Here is a 16637-nt window from a genome sequence, read left to right as displayed (position 1 = left end):
TCAACCACCATTTCAGTTTCGGGTTGCTCTTTAGACACGATTTCAAGGGACACTTCCTCCTTGACCGTCTCCTCAGCAGCCACTGAGATCTGTTCGGCCACTTGCTCTTCGGCCGGAATTTCAACAGTGGGTTTCTCTTCCACTGCCTCCACAGTCTCAGCAGTGCTGATTTCTACACCCACGCTCTCTTTGGGTGCTTCGGAGGTTGTGACTTGTTCAGTGATTTCTGCCTCCGTGATTTCAGCAGCGTCCTCCGTAGTGATTTCAACACCCACTTCCTCTGCTCTCTTCTCAGAGGGAGCAAACTCGGCCACGACTTCCTCCTTCTCCTCCTCAGGTGCTTCTTCCACACCCAGTTCTGCGCTGACATCCTCGGAGGGTTTCTCCTCCGGGATTTCAACCACCATTTCAGTTTCGGGTTGCTCTTTAGACACGATTTCAAGGGACACTTCCTCCTTGACCGTCTCCTCAGCAGCCACTGAGATCTGTTCGGCCACTTGTTCTTCGGCCGGAATTTCAACAGTGGGTTTCTCTTCCACTGCCTCCACAGTCTCAGCAGTGCTGATTTCTACACCCACGCTCTCTTTGGGTGCTTCGGCGGTTGTGACTTGTTCAGTGATTTCTGCCTCCGTGATTTCAGCAGCGTCCTCCGTAGTGATTTCAACACCCACTTCCTCTGCTCTCTTCTCAGAGGGAGCAAACTCGGCCACGACTTCCTCCTTCTCCTCCTCAGGTGCTTCTTCCACACCCAGTTCTGCGCTGACATCCTCGGAGGGTTTCTCCTCCGGGATTTCAACCACCATTTCAGTTTCGGGTTGCTCTTTAGACACGATTTCAAGGGACACTTCCTCCTTGACCGTCTCCTCAGCAGCCACTGAGATCTGTTCGGCCACATGTTCTTCGGCCGGAATTTCAACAGTGGGTTTCTCTTCCACTGCCTCCACAGTCTCAGCAGTGCTGATTTCTACACCCACTCTCTCTTTGGGTGCTTCGGCGGTTGTGACTTGTTCAGTGATTTCTGCCTCCGTGATTTCAGCAGCTTCCTCGGTAGTGATTTCAACACCCACTTCCTCTGCTCTCTTCTCAGAGGGAGCAAACTCGGCCACGACTTCCTCCTTCTCCTCCTCAGGTGCTTCTTCCACACCCAGTTCTGCGCTGACATCCTCGGAGGGTTTCTCCTCCGGGATTTCAACCACCATTTCAGTTTCGGGTTGCTCTTTAGACACGATTTCAAGGGACACTTCCTCCTTGACCGTCTCCTCAGCAGCCACTGAGATCTGTTCGGCCACTTGTTCTTCGGCCGGAATTTCAACAGTGGGTTTCTCTTCCACTGCCTCCACAGTCTCAGCAGTGCTGATTTCTACACCCACGCTCTCTTTGGGTGCTTCGGCGGTTGTGACTTGTTCAGTGATTTCTGCCTCCGTGATTTCAGCAGCTTCCTCGGTAGTGATTTCAACACCCACTTCCTCTGCTCTCTTCTCAGAGGGAGCAAACTCGGCCACGACTTCCTCCTTCTCCTCCTTAGGTGCTTCTTCCACACCCAGTTCTGCGCTGACATCCTCGGAGGGTTTCTCCTCCGGGATTTCAACCACCATTTCAGTTTCGGGTTGCTCTTTAGACACGATTTCAAGGGACACTTCCTCCTTGACCGTCTCCTCAGCAGCCACTGAGATCTGTTCGGCCACTTGTTCTTCGGCCGGAATTTCAACAGTGGGTTTTTCTTCCACTGCCTCCACAGTCTCAGCAGTGCTGATTTCTACACCCACGCTCTCTTTGGGTGCTTCGGCGGTTGTGACTTGTTCAGTGATTTCTGCCTCCGTGATTTCAGCAGCTTCCTCGGTAGTGATTTCAACACCCACTTCCTCTGCTCTCTTCTCAGAGGGAGCAAACTCGGCCACGACTTCCTCCTTCTCCTCCTCAGGTGCTTCTTCCACACCCAGTTCTGCGCTGACATCCTCGGAGGGTTTCTCCTCCGGGATTTCAACCACCATTTCAGTTTCGGGTTGCTCTTTAGACACGATTTCAAGGGACACTTCCTCCTTGACCGTCTCCTCAGCAGCCACTGAGATCTGTTCGGCCACTTGTTCTTCGGCCGGAATTTCAACAGTGGGTTTCTCTTCCACTGCCTCCACAGTCTCAGCAGTGCTGATTTCTACACCCACGCTCTCTTTGGGTGCTTCGGCGGTTGTGACTTGTTCAGTGATTTCTGCCTCCGTGATTTCAGCAGCTTCCTCGGTAGTGATTTCAACACCCACTTCCTCTGCTCTCTTCTGAGAGGGAGCAAACTCGGCCACGACTTCCTCCTTCTCCTCCTCAGGTGCTTCTTCCACACCCAGTTCTGCGCTGACATCCTCGGAGGGTTTCTCCTCCGGGATTTCAACCACCATTTCAGTTTCGGGTTGCTCTTTAGACACGATTTCAAGGGACACTTCCTCCTTGACCGTCTCCTCAGCAGCCACTGAGATCTGTTCGGCCACTTGTTCTTCGGCCGGAATTTCAACAGTGGGTTTCTCTTCCACTGCCTCCACAGTCTCAGCAGTGCTGATTTCTACACCCACGCTCTCTTTGGGTGCTTCGGCGGTTGTGACTTGTTCAGTGATTTCTGCCTCCGTGATTTCAGCAGCTTCCTCGGTAGTGATTTCAACACCCACTTTCTCTGCTCTCTTCTCAGAGGGAGCAAACTCGGCCACGACTTCCTCCTTCTCCTCCTCAGGTGCTTCTTCCACACCCAGTTCTGCGCTGACATCCTCGGAGGGTTTCTCCTCCGGGATTTCAACCACCATTTCAGTTTCGGGTTGCTCTTTAGACACGATTTCAAGGGACACTTCCTCCTTGACCGTCTCCTCAGCAGCCACTGAGATCTGTTCGGCCACTTGTTCTTCGGCCGGAATTTCAACAGTGGGTTTCTCTTCCACTGCCTCCACAGTCTCAGCAGTGCTGATTTCTACACCCACGCTCTCTTTGGGTGCTTCGGCGGTTGTGACTTGTTCAGTGATTTCTGCCTCCGTGATTTCAGCAGCTTCCTCGGTAGTGATTTCAACACCCACTTCCTCTGCTCTCTTCTGAGAGGGAGCAAACTCGGCCACGACTTCCTCCTTCTCCTCCTCAGGTGCTTCTTCCACACCCAGTTCTGCGCTGACATCCTCGGAGGGTTTCTCCTCCGGGATTTCAACCACCATTTCAGTTTCGGGTTGCTCTTTAGACACGATTTCAAGGGACACTTCCTCCTTGACCGTCTCCTCAGCAGCCACTGAGATCTGTTCGGCCACTTGTTCTTCGGCCGGAATTTCAACAGTGGGTTTCTCTTCCACTGCCTCCACAGTCTCAGCAGTGCTGATTTCTACACCCACTCTCTCTTTGGGTGCTTCGGAGGTTGTGACTTGTTCAGTGATTTCTGCCTCCGTGATTTCAGCAGCTTCCTCGGTAGTGATTTCAACACCCACTTCCTCTGCTCTCTTCTCAGAGGGAGCAAACTCGGCCACGACTTCCTCCTTCTCCTCCTTAGGTGCTTCTTCCACACCCAGTTCTGCGCTGACATCCTCGGAGGGTTTCTCCTCCGGGATTTCAACCACCATTTCAGTTTCGGGTTGCTCTTTAGACACGATTTCAAGGGACACTTCCTCCTTGACCGTCTCCTCAGCAGCCACTGTGATCTGTTCGGCCACTTGTTCTTCGGCCGGAATTTCAACAGTGGGTTTCTCTTCCACTGCCTCCACAGTCTCAGCAGTGCTGATTTCTACACCCACGCTCTCTTTGGGTGCTTCGGCGGTTGTGACTTGTTCAGTGATTTCTGCCTCCGTGATTTCAGCAGCTTCCTCGGTAGTGATTTCAACACCCACTTCCTCTGCTCTCTTCTCAGAGGGAGCAAACTCGGCCACGACTTCCTCCTTCTCCTCCTCTGGTGCTTCTTCCACACCCAGTTCTGCGCTGACATCCTCGGAGGGTTTCTCCTCCGGGATTTCAACCACCATTTCAGTTTCGGGTTGCTCTTTAGACACGATTTCAAGGGACACTTCCTCCTTGACCGTCTCCTCAGCAGCCACTGAGATCTGTTCGGCCACTTGTTCTTCGGCCGGAATTTCAACAGTGGGTTTCTCTTCCACTGCCTCCACAGTCTCAGCAGTGCTGATTTCTACACCCACGCTCTCTTTGGGTGCTTCGGCGGTTGTGACTTGTTCAGTGATTTCTGCCTCCGTGATTTCAGCAGCTTCCTCGGTAGTGATTTCAACACCCACTTCCTCTGCTCTCTTCTCAGAGGGAGCAAACTCGGCCACGACTTCCTCCTTCTCCTCCTCAGGTGCTTCTTCCACACCCAGTTCTGCGCTGACATCCTCGGAGGGTTTCTCCTCCGGGATTTCAACCACCATTTCAGTTTCGGGTTGCTCTTTAGACACGATTTCAAGGGACACTTCCTCCTTGACCGTCTCCTCAGCAGCCACTGAGATCTGTTCGGCCACTTGTTCTTCGGCCGGAATTTCAACAGTGGGTTTCTCTTCCACTGCCTCCACAGTCTCAGCAGTGCTGATTTCTACACCCACGCTCTCTTTGGGTGCTTCGGCGGTTGTGACTTGTTCAGTGATTTCTGCCTCCGTGATTTCAGCAGCTTCCTCGGTAGTGATTTCAACACCCACTTCCTCTGCTCTCTTCTCGGAGGGAGCAAACTCGGCCACGACTTCCTCCTTCTCCTCCTCAGGTGCTTCTTCCACACCCAGTTCTGCGCTGACATCCTCGGAGGGTTTCTCCTCCGGGATTTCAACCACCATTTCAGTTTCGGGTTGCTCTTTAGACACGATTTCAAGGGACACTTCCTCCTTGACCGTCTCCTCAGCAGCCACTGAGATCTGTTCGGCCACTTGTTCTTCGGCCGGAATTTCAACAGTGGGTTTCTCTTCCACTGCCTCCACAGTCTCAGCAGTGCTGATTTCTACACCCACGCTCTCTTTGGGTGCTTCGGCGGTTGTGACTTGTTCAGTGATTTCTGCCTCCGTGATTTCAGCAGCTTCCTCGGTAGTGATTTCAACACCCACTTCCTCTGCTCTCTTCTCAGAGGGAGCAAACTCGGCCACGACTTCCTCCTTCTCCTCCTCAGGTGCTTCTTCCACACCCAGTTCTGCGCTGACATCCTCGGAGGGTTTCTCCTCCGGGATTTCAACCACCATTTCAGTTTCGGGTTGCTCTTTAGACACGATTTCAAGGGACACTTCCTCCTTGACCGTCTCCTCAGCAGCCACTGAGATCTGTTCGGCCACTTGTTCTTCGGCCGGAATTTCAACAGTGGGTTTCTCTTCCACTGCCTCCACAGTCTCAGCAGTGCTGATTTCTACACCCACGCTCTCTTTGGGTGCTTCGGCGGTTGTGACTTGTTCAGTGATTTCTGCCTCCGTGATTTCAGCAGCTTCCTCGGTAGTGATTTCAACACCCACTTCCTCTGCTCTCTTCTCAGAGGGAGCAAACTCGGCCACGACTTCCTCCTTCTCCTCCTCAGGTGCTTCTTCCACACCCAGTTCTGCGCTGACATCCTCGGAGGGTTTCTCCTCCGGGATTTCAACCACCATTTCAGTTTCGGGTTGCTCTTTAGACACGATTTCAAGGGACACTTCCTCCTTGACCGTCTCCTCAGCAGCCACTGAGATCTGTTCGGCCACTTGTTCTTCGGCCGGAATTTCAACAGTGGGTTTCTCTTCCACTGCCTCCACAGTCTCAGCAGTGCTGATTTCTACACCCACGCTCTCTTTGGGTGCTTCGGCGGTTGTGACTTGTTCAGTGATTTCTGCCTCCGTGATTTCAGCAGCTTCCTCGGTAGTGATTTCAACACCCACTTCCTCTGCTCTCTTCTCAGAGGGAGCAAACTCGGCCACGACTTCCTCCTTCTCCTCCTCAGGTGCTTCTTCCACACCCAGTTCTGCGCTGACATCCTCGGAGGGTTTCTCCTCCGGGATTTCAACCACCATTTCAGTTTCGGGTTGCTCTTTAGACACGATTTCAAGGGACACTTCCTCCTTGACCGTCTCCTCAGCAGCCACTGAGATCTGTTCGGCCACTTGTTCTTCGGCCGGAATTTCAACAGTGGGTTTCTCTTCCACTGCCTCCACAGTCTCAGCAGTGCTGATTTCTACACCCACGCTCTCTTTGGGTGCTTCGGCGGTTGTGACTTGTTCAGTGATTTCTGCCTCCGTGATTTCAGCAGCTTCCTCGGTAGTGATTTCAACACCCACTTCCTCTGCTCTCTTCTCAGAGGGAGCAAACTCGGCCACGACTTCCTCCTTCTCCTCCTCAGGTGCTTCTTCCACACCCAGTTCTGCGCTGACATCCTCGGAGGGTTTCTCCTCCGGGATTTCAACCACCATTTCAGTTTCGGGTTGCTCTTTAGACACGATTTCAAGGGACACTTCCTCCTTGACCGTCTCCTCAGCAGCCACTGAGATCTGTTCGGCCACTTGTTCTTCGGCCGGAATTTCAACAGTGGGTTTCTCTTCCACTGCCTCCACAGTCTCAGCAGTGCTGATTTCTACACCCACGCTCTCTTTGGGTGCTTCGGCGGTTGTGACTTGTTCAGTGATTTCTGCCTCCGTGATTTCAGCAGCTTCCTCGGTAGTGATTTCAACACCCACTTCCTCTGCTCTCTTCTGAGAGGGAGCAAACTCGGCCACGACTTCCTCCTTCTCCTCCTCAGGTGCTTCTTCCACACCCAGTTCTGCGCTGACATCCTCGGAGGGTTTCTCCTCCGGGATTTCAACCACCATTTCAGTTTCGGGTTGCTCTTTAGACACGATTTCAAGGGACACTTCCTCCTTGACCGTCTCCTCAGCAGCCACTGAGATCTGTTCGGCCACTTGTTCTTCGGCCGGAATTTCAACAGTGGGTTTCTCTTCCACTGCCTCCACAGTCTCAGCAGTGCTGATTTCTACACCCACGCTCTCTTTGGGTGCTTCGGCGGTTGTGACTTGTTCAGTGATTTCTGCCTCCGTGATTTCAGCAGCTTCCTCGGTAGTGATTTCAACACCCACTTTCTCTGCTCTCTTCTCAGAGGGAGCAAACTCGGCCACGACTTCCTCCTTCTCCTCCTCAGGTGCTTCTTCCACACCCAGTTCTGCGCTGACATCCTCGGAGGGTTTCTCCTCCGGGATTTCAACCACCATTTCAGTTTCGGGTTGCTCTTTAGACACGATTTCAAGGGACACTTCCTCCTTGACCGTCTCCTCAGCAGCCACTGAGATCTGTTCGGCCACTTGTTCTTCGGCCGGAATTTCAACAGTGGGTTTCTCTTCCACTGCCTCCACAGTCTCAGCAGTGCTGATTTCTACACCCACGCTCTCTTTGGGTGCTTCGGCGGTTGTGACTTGTTCAGTGATTTCTGCCTCCGTGATTTCAGCAGCTTCCTCGGTAGTGATTTCAACACCCACTTCCTCTGCTCTCTTCTGAGAGGGAGCAAACTCGGCCACGACTTCCTCCTTCTCCTCCTCAGGTGCTTCTTCCACACCCAGTTCTGCGCTGACATCCTCGGAGGGTTTCTCCTCCGGGATTTCAACCACCATTTCAGTTTCGGGTTGCTCTTTAGACACGATTTCAAGGGACACTTCCTCCTTGACCGTCTCCTCAGCAGCCACTGAGATCTGTTCGGCCACTTGTTCTTCGGCCGGAATTTCAACAGTGGGTTTCTCTTCCACTGCCTCCACAGTCTCAGCAGTGCTGATTTCTACACCCACTCTCTCTTTGGGTGCTTCGGAGGTTGTGACTTGTTCAGTGATTTCTGCCTCCGTGATTTCAGCAGCTTCCTCGGTAGTGATTTCAACACCCACTTCCTCTGCTCTCTTCTCAGAGGGAGCAAACTCGGCCACGACTTCCTCCTTCTCCTCCTTAGGTGCTTCTTCCACACCCAGTTCTGCGCTGACATCCTCGGAGGGTTTCTCCTCCGGGATTTCAACCACCATTTCAGTTTCGGGTTGCTCTTTAGACACGATTTCAAGGGACACTTCCTCCTTGACCGTCTCCTCAGCAGCCACTGAGATCTGTTCGGCCACTTGTTCTTCGGCCGGAATTTCAACAGTGGGTTTCTCTTCCACTGCCTCCACAGTCTCAGCAGTGCTGATTTCTACACCCACGCTCTCTTTGGGTGCTTCGGCGGTTGTGACTTGTTCAGTGATTTCTGCCTCCGTGATTTCAGCAGCTTCCTCGGTAGTGATTTCAACACCCACTTCCTCTGCTCTCTTCTCAGAGGGAGCAAACTCGGCCACGACTTCCTCCTTCTCCTCCTCCGGTGCTTCTTCCACACCCAGTTCTGCGCTGACATCCTCGGAGGGTTTCTCCTCCGGGATTTCAACCACCATTTCAGTTTCGGGTTGCTCTTTAGACACGATTTCAAGGGACACTTCCTCCTTGACCGTCTCCTCAGCAGCCACTGAGATCTGTTCGGCCACTTGTTCTTCGGCCGGAATTTCAACAGTGGGTTTCTCTTCCACTGCCTCCACAGTCTCAGCAGTGCTGATTTCTACACCCACGCTCTCTTTGGGTGCTTCGGCGGTTGTGACTTGTTCAGTGATTTCTGCCTCCGTGATTTCAGCAGCTTCCTCGGTAGTGATTTCAACACCCACTTCCTCTGCTCTCTTCTCAGAGGGAGCAAACTCGGCCACGACTTCCTCCTTCTCCTCCTCAGGTGCTTCTTCCACACCCAGTTCTGCGCTGACATCCTCGGAGGGTTTCTCCTCCGGGATTTCAACCACCATTTCAGTTTCGGGTTGCTCTTTAGACACGATTTCAAGGGACACTTCCTCCTTGACCGTCTCCTCAGCAGCCACTGAGATCTGTTCGGCCACTTGTTCTTCGGCCGGAATTTCAACAGTGGGTTTCTCTTCCACTGCCTCCACAGTCTCAGCAGTGCTGATTTCTACACCCACGCTCTCTTTGGGTGCTTCGGCGGTTGTGACTTGTTCAGTGATTTCTGCCTCCGTGATTTCAGCAGCTTCCTCGGTAGTGATTTCAACACCCACTTCCTCTGCTCTCTTCTCAGAGGGAGCAAACTCGGCCACGACTTCCTCCTTCTCCTCCTCAGGTGCTTCTTCCACACCCAGTTCTGCGCTGACATCCTCGGAGGGTTTCTCCTCCGGGATTTCAACCACCATTTCAGTTTCGGGTTGCTCTTTAGACACGATTTCAAGGGACACTTCCTCCTTGACCGTCTCCTCAGCAGCCACTGAGATCTGTTCGGCCACTTGTTCTTCGGCCGGAATTTCAACAGTGGGTTTCTCTTCCACTGCCTCCACAGTCTCAGCAGTGCTGATTTCTACACCCACGCTCTCTTTGGGTGCTTCGGCGGTTGTGACTTGTTCAGTGATTTCTGCCTCCGTGATTTCAGCAGCTTCCTCGGTAGTGATTTCAACACCCACTTCCTCTGCTCTCTTCTCAGAGGGAGCAAACTCGGCCACGACTTCCTCCTTCTCCTCCTCAGGTGCTTCTTCCACACCCAGTTCTGCGCTGACATCCTCGGAGGGTTTCTCCTCCGGGATTTCAACCACCATTTCAGTTTCGGGTTGCTCTTTAGACACGATTTCAAGGGACACTTCCTCCTTGACCGTCTCCTCAGCAGCCACTGAGATCTGTTCGGCCACTTGTTCTTCGGCCGGAATTTCAACAGTGGGTTTCTCTTCCACTGCCTCCACAGTCTCAGCAGTGCTGATTTCTACACCCACGCTCTCTTTGGGTGCTTCGGCGGTTGTGACTTGTTCAGTGATTTCTGCCTCCGTGATTTCAGCAGCTTCCTCGGTAGTGATTTCAACACCCACTTCCTCTGCTCTCTTCTCAGAGGGAGCAAACTCGGCCACGACTTCCTCCTTCTCCTCCTCAGGTGCTTCTTCCACACCCAGTTCTGCGCTGACATCCTCGGAGGGTTTCTCCTCCGGGATTTCAACCACCATTTCAGTTTCGGGTTGCTCTTTAGACACGATTTCAAGGGACACTTCCTCCTTGACCGTCTCCTCAGCAGCCACTGAGATCTGTTCGGCCACTTGTTCTTCGGCCGGAATTTCAACAGTGGGTTTCTCTTCCACTGCCTCCACAGTCTCAGCAGTGCTGATTTCTACACCCACGCTCTCTTTGGGTGCTTTGGCGGTTGTGACTTGTTCAGTGATTTCTGCTTCCGTGATTTCAGCAGCTTCCTCGGTAGTGATTTCAACACCCACTTCCTCTGCTCTCTTCTCAGAGGGAGCAAACTCGGCCACGACTTCCTCCTTCTCCTCCTCCGGTGCTTCTTCCACACCCAGTTCTGCGCTGACATCCTCGGAGGGTTTCTCCTCCGGGATTTCAACCACCATTTCAGTTTCGGGTTGCTCTTTAGACACGATTTCAAGGGACACTTCCTCCTTGACCGTTTCCTCAGCAGCCACTGAGATCTGTTCGGCCACTTGTTCTTCGGCCGGAATTTCAACAGTGGGTTTCTCTTCCACTGCCTCCACAGTCTCAGCAGTGCTGATTTCTACACCCACGCTCTCTTTGGGTGCTTCGGCGGTTGTGACTTGTTCAGTGATTTCTGCCTCCGTGATTTCAGCAGCTTCCTCGGTAGTGATTTCAACACCCACTTCCTCTGCTCTCTTCTCAGAGGGAGCAAACTCGGCCACGACTTCCTCCTTCTCCTCCTCAGGTGCTTCTTCCACACCCAGTTCTGCGCTGACATCCTCGGAGGGTTTCTCCTCCGGGATTTCAACCACCATTTCAGTTTCGGGTTGCTCTTTAGACACGATTTCAAGGGACACTTCCTCCTTGACCGTCTCCTCAGCAGCCACTGAGATCTGTTCGGCCACTTGTTCTTCGGCCGGAATTTCAACAGTGGGTTTTTCTTCCACTGCCTCCACAGTCTCAGCAGTGCTGATTTCTACACCCACGCTCTCTTTGGGTGCTTCGGCGGTTGTGACTTGTTCAGTGATTTCTGCCTCCGTGATTTCAGCAGCTTCCTCGGTAGTGATTTCAACACCCACTTCCTCTGCTCTCTTCTCAGAGGGAGCAAACTCGGCCACGACTTCCTCCTTCTCCTCCTTAGGTGCTTCTTCCACACCCAGTTCTGCGCTGACATCCTCGGAGGGTTTCTCCTCCGGGATTTCAACCACCATTTCAGTTTCGGGTTGCTCTTTAGACACGATTTCAAGGGACACTTCCTCCTTGACCGTCTCCTCAGCAGCCACTGAGATCTGTTCGGCCACTTGTTCTTCGGCCGGAATTTCAACAGTGGGTTTCTCTTCCACTGCCTCCACAGTCTCAGCAGTGCTGATTTCTACACCCACGCTCTCTTTGGGTGCTTCGGCGGTTGTGACTTGTTCAGTGATTTCTGCCTCCGTGATTTCAGCAGCTTCCTCGGTAGTGATTTCAACACCCACTTCCTCTGCTCTCTTCTCAGAGGGAGCAAACTCGGCCACGACTTCCTCCTTCTCCTCCTCAGGTGCTTCTTCCACACCCAGTTCTGCGCTGACATCCTCGGAGGGTTTCTCCTCCGGGATTTCAACCACCATTTCAGTTTCGGGTTGCTCTTTAGACACGATTTCAAGGGACACTTCCTCCTTGACCGTCTCCTCAGCAGCCACTGAGATCTGTTTGGCCACTTGTTCTTCGGCCGGAATTTCAACAGTGGGTTTCTCTTCCACTGCCTCCACAGTCTTAGCAGTGCTGATTTCTACACCCACGCTCTCTTTGGGTGCTTCGGCGGTTGTGACTTGTTCAGTGATTTCTGCCTCCGTGATTTCAGCAGCTTCCTCGGTAGTGATTTCAACACCCACTTCCTCTGCTCTCTTCTCAGAGGGAGCAAACTCGGCCACGACTTCCTCCTTCTCCTCCTCAGGTGCTTCTTCCACACCCAGTTCTGCGCTGACATCCTCGGAGGGTTTCTCCTCCGGGATTTCAACCACCATTTCAGTTTCGGGTTGCTCTTTAGACACGATTTCAAGGGACACTTCCTCCTTGACCGTCTCCTCAGCAGCCACTGAGATCTGTTCGGCCACTTGTTCTTCGGCCGGAATTTCAACAGTGGGTTTCTCTTCCACTGCCTCCACAGTCTCAGCAGTGCTGATTTCTACACCCACGCTCTCTTTGGGTGCTTCGGCGGTTGTGACTTGTTCAGTGATTTCTGCTTCCGTGATTTCAGCAGCTTCCTCGGTAGTGATTTCAACACCCACTTCCTCTGCTCTCTTCTCAGAGGGAGCAAACTCGGCCACAACTTCCTCCTTCTCCTCCTCAGGTGCTTCTTCCACACCCAGTTCTGCGCTGACATCCTCGGAGGGTTTCTCCTCCGGGATTTCAACCACCATTTCAGTTTCGGGTTGCTCTTTAGACACAATTTCAAGGGACACTTCCTCCTTGACCGTCTCCTCAGCAGCCACTGAGATCTGTTCGGCCACTTGCTCTTCGGCCGGAATTTCAACAGTGGGTTTCTCTTCCACTGCCTCCACAGTCTCAGCAGTGCTGATTTCTACACCCACGCTCTCTTTGGGTGCTTCGGAGGTTGTGACTTGTTCAGTGATTTCTGCCTCCGTGATTTCAGCAGCGTCCTCCGTAGTGATTTCAACACCCACTTCCTCTGCTCTCTTCTCAGAGGGAGCAAACTCGGCCACGACTTCCTCCTTCTCCTCCTCAGGTGCTTCTTCCACACCCAGTTCTGCGCTGACATCCTCGGAGGGTTTCTCCTCCGGGATTTCAACCACCATTTCAGTTTCGGGTTGCTCTTTAGACACGATTTCAAGGGACACTTCCTCCTTGACCGTCTCCTCAGCAGCCACTGAGATCTGTTCGGCCACTTGTTCTTCGGCCGGAATTTCAACAGTGGGTTTCTCTTCCACTGCCTCCACAGTCTCAGCAGTGCTGATTTCTACACCCACGCTCTCTTTGGGTGCTTCGGCGGTTGTGACTTGTTCAGTGATTTCTGCCTCCGTGATTTCAGCAGCGTCCTCCGTAGTGATTTCAACACCCACTTCCTCTGCTCTCTTCTCAGAGGGAGCAAACTCGGCCACGACTTCCTCCTTCTCCTCCTCAGGTGCTTCTTCCACACCCAGTTCTGCGCTGACATCCTCGGAGGGTTTCTCCTCCGGGATTTCAACCACCATTTCAGTTTCGGGTTGCTCTTTAGACACGATTTCAAGGGACACTTCCTCCTTGACCGTCTCCTCAGCAGCCACTGAGATCTGTTCGGCCACATGTTCTTCGGCCGGAATTTCAACAGTGGGTTTCTCTTCCACTGCCTCCACAGTCTCAGCAGTGCTGATTTCTACACCCACACTCTCTTTGGGTGCTTCGGCGGTTGTGACTTGTTCAGTGATTTCTGCCTCCGTGATTTCAGCAGCTTCCTCGGTAGTGATTTCAACACCCACTTCCTCTGCTCTCTTCTCAGAGGGAGCAAACTCGGCCACGACTTCCTCCTTCTCCTCCTCAGGTGCTTCTTCCACACCCAGTTCTGCGCTGACATCCTCGGAGGGTTTCTCCTCCGGGATTTCAACCACCATTTCAGTTTCGGGTTGCTCTTTAGACACGATTTCAAGGGACACTTCCTCCTTGACCGTCTCCTCAGCAGCCACTGAGATCTGTTCGGCCACTTGTTCTTCGGCCGGAATTTCAACAGTGGGTTTCTCTTCCACTGCCTCCACAGTCTCAGCAGTGCTGATTTCTACACCCACGCTCTCTTTGGGTGCTTCGGCGGTTGTGACTTGTTCAGTGATTTCTGCCTCCGTGATTTCAGCAGCTTCCTCGGTAGTGATTTCAACACCCACTGCCTCTGCTCTCTTCTCAGAGGGAGCAAACTCGGCCACGACTTCCTCCTTCTCCTCCTTAGGTGCTTCTTCCACACCCAGTTCTGCGCTGACATCCTCGGAGGGTTTCTCCTCCGGGATTTCAACCACCATTTCAGTTTCGGGTTGCTCTTTAGACACGATTTCAAGGGACACTTCCTCCTTGACCGTCTCCTCAGCAGCCACTGAGATCTGTTCGGCCACTTGTTCTTCGGCCGGAATTTCAACAGTGGGTTTTTCTTCCACTGCCTCCACAGTCTCAGCAGTGCTGATTTCTACACCCACGCTCTCTTTGGGTGCTTCGGCGGTTGTGACTTGTTCAGTGATTTCTGCCTCCGTGATTTCAGCAGCTTCCTCGGTAGTGATTTCAACACCCACTTCCTCTGCTCTCTTCTCAGAGGGAGCAAACTCGGCCACGACTTCCTCCTTCTCCTCCTCAGGTGCTTCTTCCACACCCAGTTCTGCGCTGACATCCTCGGAGGGTTTCTCCTCCGGGATTTCAACCACCATTTCAGTTTCGGGTTGCTCTTTAGACACGATTTCAAGGGACACTTCCTCCTTGACCGTCTCCTCAGCAGCCACTGAGATCTGTTCGGCCACTTGTTCTTCGGCCGGAATTTCAACAGTGGGTTTCTCTTCCACTGCCTCCACAGTCTCAGCAGTGCTGATTTCTACACCCACGCTCTCTTTGGGTGCTTCGGCGGTTGTGACTTGTTCAGTGATTTCTGCCTCCGTGATTTCAGCAGCTTCCTCGGTAGTGATTTCAACACCCACTTCCTCTGCTCTCTTCTGAGAGGGAGCAAACTCGGCCACGACTTCCTCTTTCTCCTCCTCAGGTGCTTCTTCCACACCCAGTTCTGCGCTGACATCCTCGGAGGGTTTCTCCTCCGGGATTTCAACCACCATTTCAGTTTCGGGTTGCTCTTTAGACACGATTTCAAGGGACACTTCCTCCTTGACCGTCTCCTCAGCAGCCACTGAGATCTGTTCGGCCACTTGTTCTTCGGCCGGAATTTCAACAGTGGGTTTCTCTTCCACTGCCTCCACAGTCTCAGCAGTGCTGATTTCTACACCCACGCTCTCTTTGGGTGCTTCGGCGGTTGTGACTTGTTCAGTGATTTCTGCCTCCGTGATTTCAGCAGCTTCCTCGGTAGTGATTTCAACACCCACTTTCTCTGCTCTCTTCTCAGAGGGAGCAAACTCGGCCACGACTTCCTCCTTCTCCTCCTCAGGTGCTTCTTCCACACCCAGTTCTGCGCTGACATCCTCGGAGGGTTTCTCCTCCGGGATTTCAACCACCATTTCAGTTTCGGGTTGCTCTTTAGACACGATTTCAAGGGACACTTCCTCCTTGACCGTCTCCTCAGCAGCCACTGAGATCTGTTCGGCCACTTGTTCTTCGGCCGGAATTTCAACAGTGGGTTTCTCTTCCACTGCCTCCACAGTCTCAGCAGTGCTGATTTCTACACCCACGCTCTCTTTGGGTGCTTCGGCGGTTGTGACTTGTTCAGTGATTTCTGCCTCCGTGATTTCAGCAGCTTCCTCGGTAGTGATTTCAACACCCACTTCCTCTGCTCTCTTCTCAGAGGGAGCAAACTCGGCCACGACTTCCTCCTTCTCCTCCTCAGGTGCTTCTTCCACACCCAGTTCTGCGCTGACATCCTCGGAGGGTTTCTCCTCCGGGATTTCAACCACCATTTCAGTTTCGGGTTGCTCTTTAGACACGATTTCAAGGGACACTTCCTCCTTGACCGTCTCCTCAGCAGCCACTGAGATCTGTTCGGCCACTTGTTCTTCGGCCGGAATTTCAACAGTGGGTTTCTCTTCCACTGCCTCCACAGTCTCAGCAGTGCTGATTTCTACACCCACTCTCTCTTTGGGTGCTTCGGAGGTTGTGACTTGTTCAGTGATTTCTGCCTCCGTGATTTCAGCAGCTTCCTCGGTAGTGATTTCAACACCCACTTCCTCTGCTCTCTTCTCAGAGGGAGCAAACTCGGCCACGACTTCCTCCTTCTCCTCCTTAGGTGCTTCTTCCACACCCAGTTCTGCGCTGACATCCTCGGAGGGTTTCTCCTCCGGGATTTCAACCACCATTTCAGTTTCGGGTTGCTCTTTAGACACGATTTCAAGGGACACTTCCTCCTTGACCGTCTCCTCAGCAGCCACTGAGATCTGTTCGGCCACTTGTTCTTCGGCCGGAATTTCAACAGTGGGTTTCTCTTCCACTGCCTCCACAGTCTCAGCAGTGCTGATTTCTACACCCACGCTCTCTTTGGGTGCTTCGGCGGTTGTGACTTGTTCAGTGATTTCTGCCTCCGTGATTTCAGCAGCTTCCTCGGTAGTGATTTCAACACCCACTTCCACTGCTCTCTTCTCAGAGGGAGCAAACTCGGCCACGACTTCCTCCTTCTCCTCCTCCGGTGCTTCTTCCACACCCAGTTCTGCGCTGACATCCTCGGAGGGTTTCTCCTCCGGGATTTCAACCACCATTTCAGTTTCGGGTTGCTCTTTAGACACGATTTCAAGGGACACTTCCTCCTTGACCGTCTCCTCAGCAGCCACTGAGATCTGTTCGGCCACTTGTTCTTCGGCCGGAATTTCAACAGTGGGTTTCTCTTCCACTGCCTCCACAGTCTCAGCAGTGCTGATTTCTACACCCACGCTCTCTTTGGGTGCTTCGGCGGTTGTGACTTGTTCAGTGATTTCTGCCTCCGTGATTTCAGCAGCTTCCTCGGTAGTGATTTCAACACCCACTGCCTCTGCTCTCTTCTCAGAGGGAGCAAACTCGGCCATGACTTCCTCCTTCTCCTCCTCAGGTGCTTCTTCCACACCCAGTTCTGCGCTGACATCCTCGGAGGGTTTCTCCTCCGGGATTTCAAC

At 52.9% G+C, this 16637-nt stretch overlaps 1 protein-coding gene and 7 pseudogenes across 5 annotated transcripts in view; all 8 read right to left on the bottom strand.

Annotated features, from left to right (window-relative positions):
* LOC128191973 (titin-like) overlaps positions 1-16637 on the bottom strand; it is a 259892-nt gene that overhangs the window by 138792 nt on the left and 104463 nt on the right. The window lies entirely within an intron of this gene.
* Positions 14-2350, bottom strand: LOC128191982 (titin-like; annotated as a pseudogene).
* On the bottom strand, positions 2449-4726 carry LOC128191987 (retinitis pigmentosa 1-like 1 protein; annotated as a pseudogene).
* Positions 4825-7102, bottom strand: LOC128191986 (uncharacterized; annotated as a pseudogene).
* LOC128191985 (uncharacterized) lies at positions 7201-9478 on the bottom strand (annotated as a pseudogene).
* LOC128191981 (titin-like) lies at positions 9577-11854 on the bottom strand (annotated as a pseudogene).
* On the bottom strand, positions 11953-14230 carry LOC128191980 (uncharacterized; annotated as a pseudogene).
* Positions 14329-16606, bottom strand: LOC128191983 (uncharacterized; annotated as a pseudogene).

The sequence above is a fragment of the Crassostrea angulata genome, chromosome 7 (genome assembly GCF_025612915.1).
Source record: "Crassostrea angulata isolate pt1a10 chromosome 7, ASM2561291v2, whole genome shotgun sequence".
In the NCBI taxonomy this organism is placed as follows: domain Eukaryota; kingdom Metazoa; phylum Mollusca; class Bivalvia; order Ostreida; family Ostreidae; genus Magallana; species Magallana angulata.
Note: the sequence above shows the minus strand (reverse complement) of the source record. Positions and strands in the feature narration are given on the sequence as shown.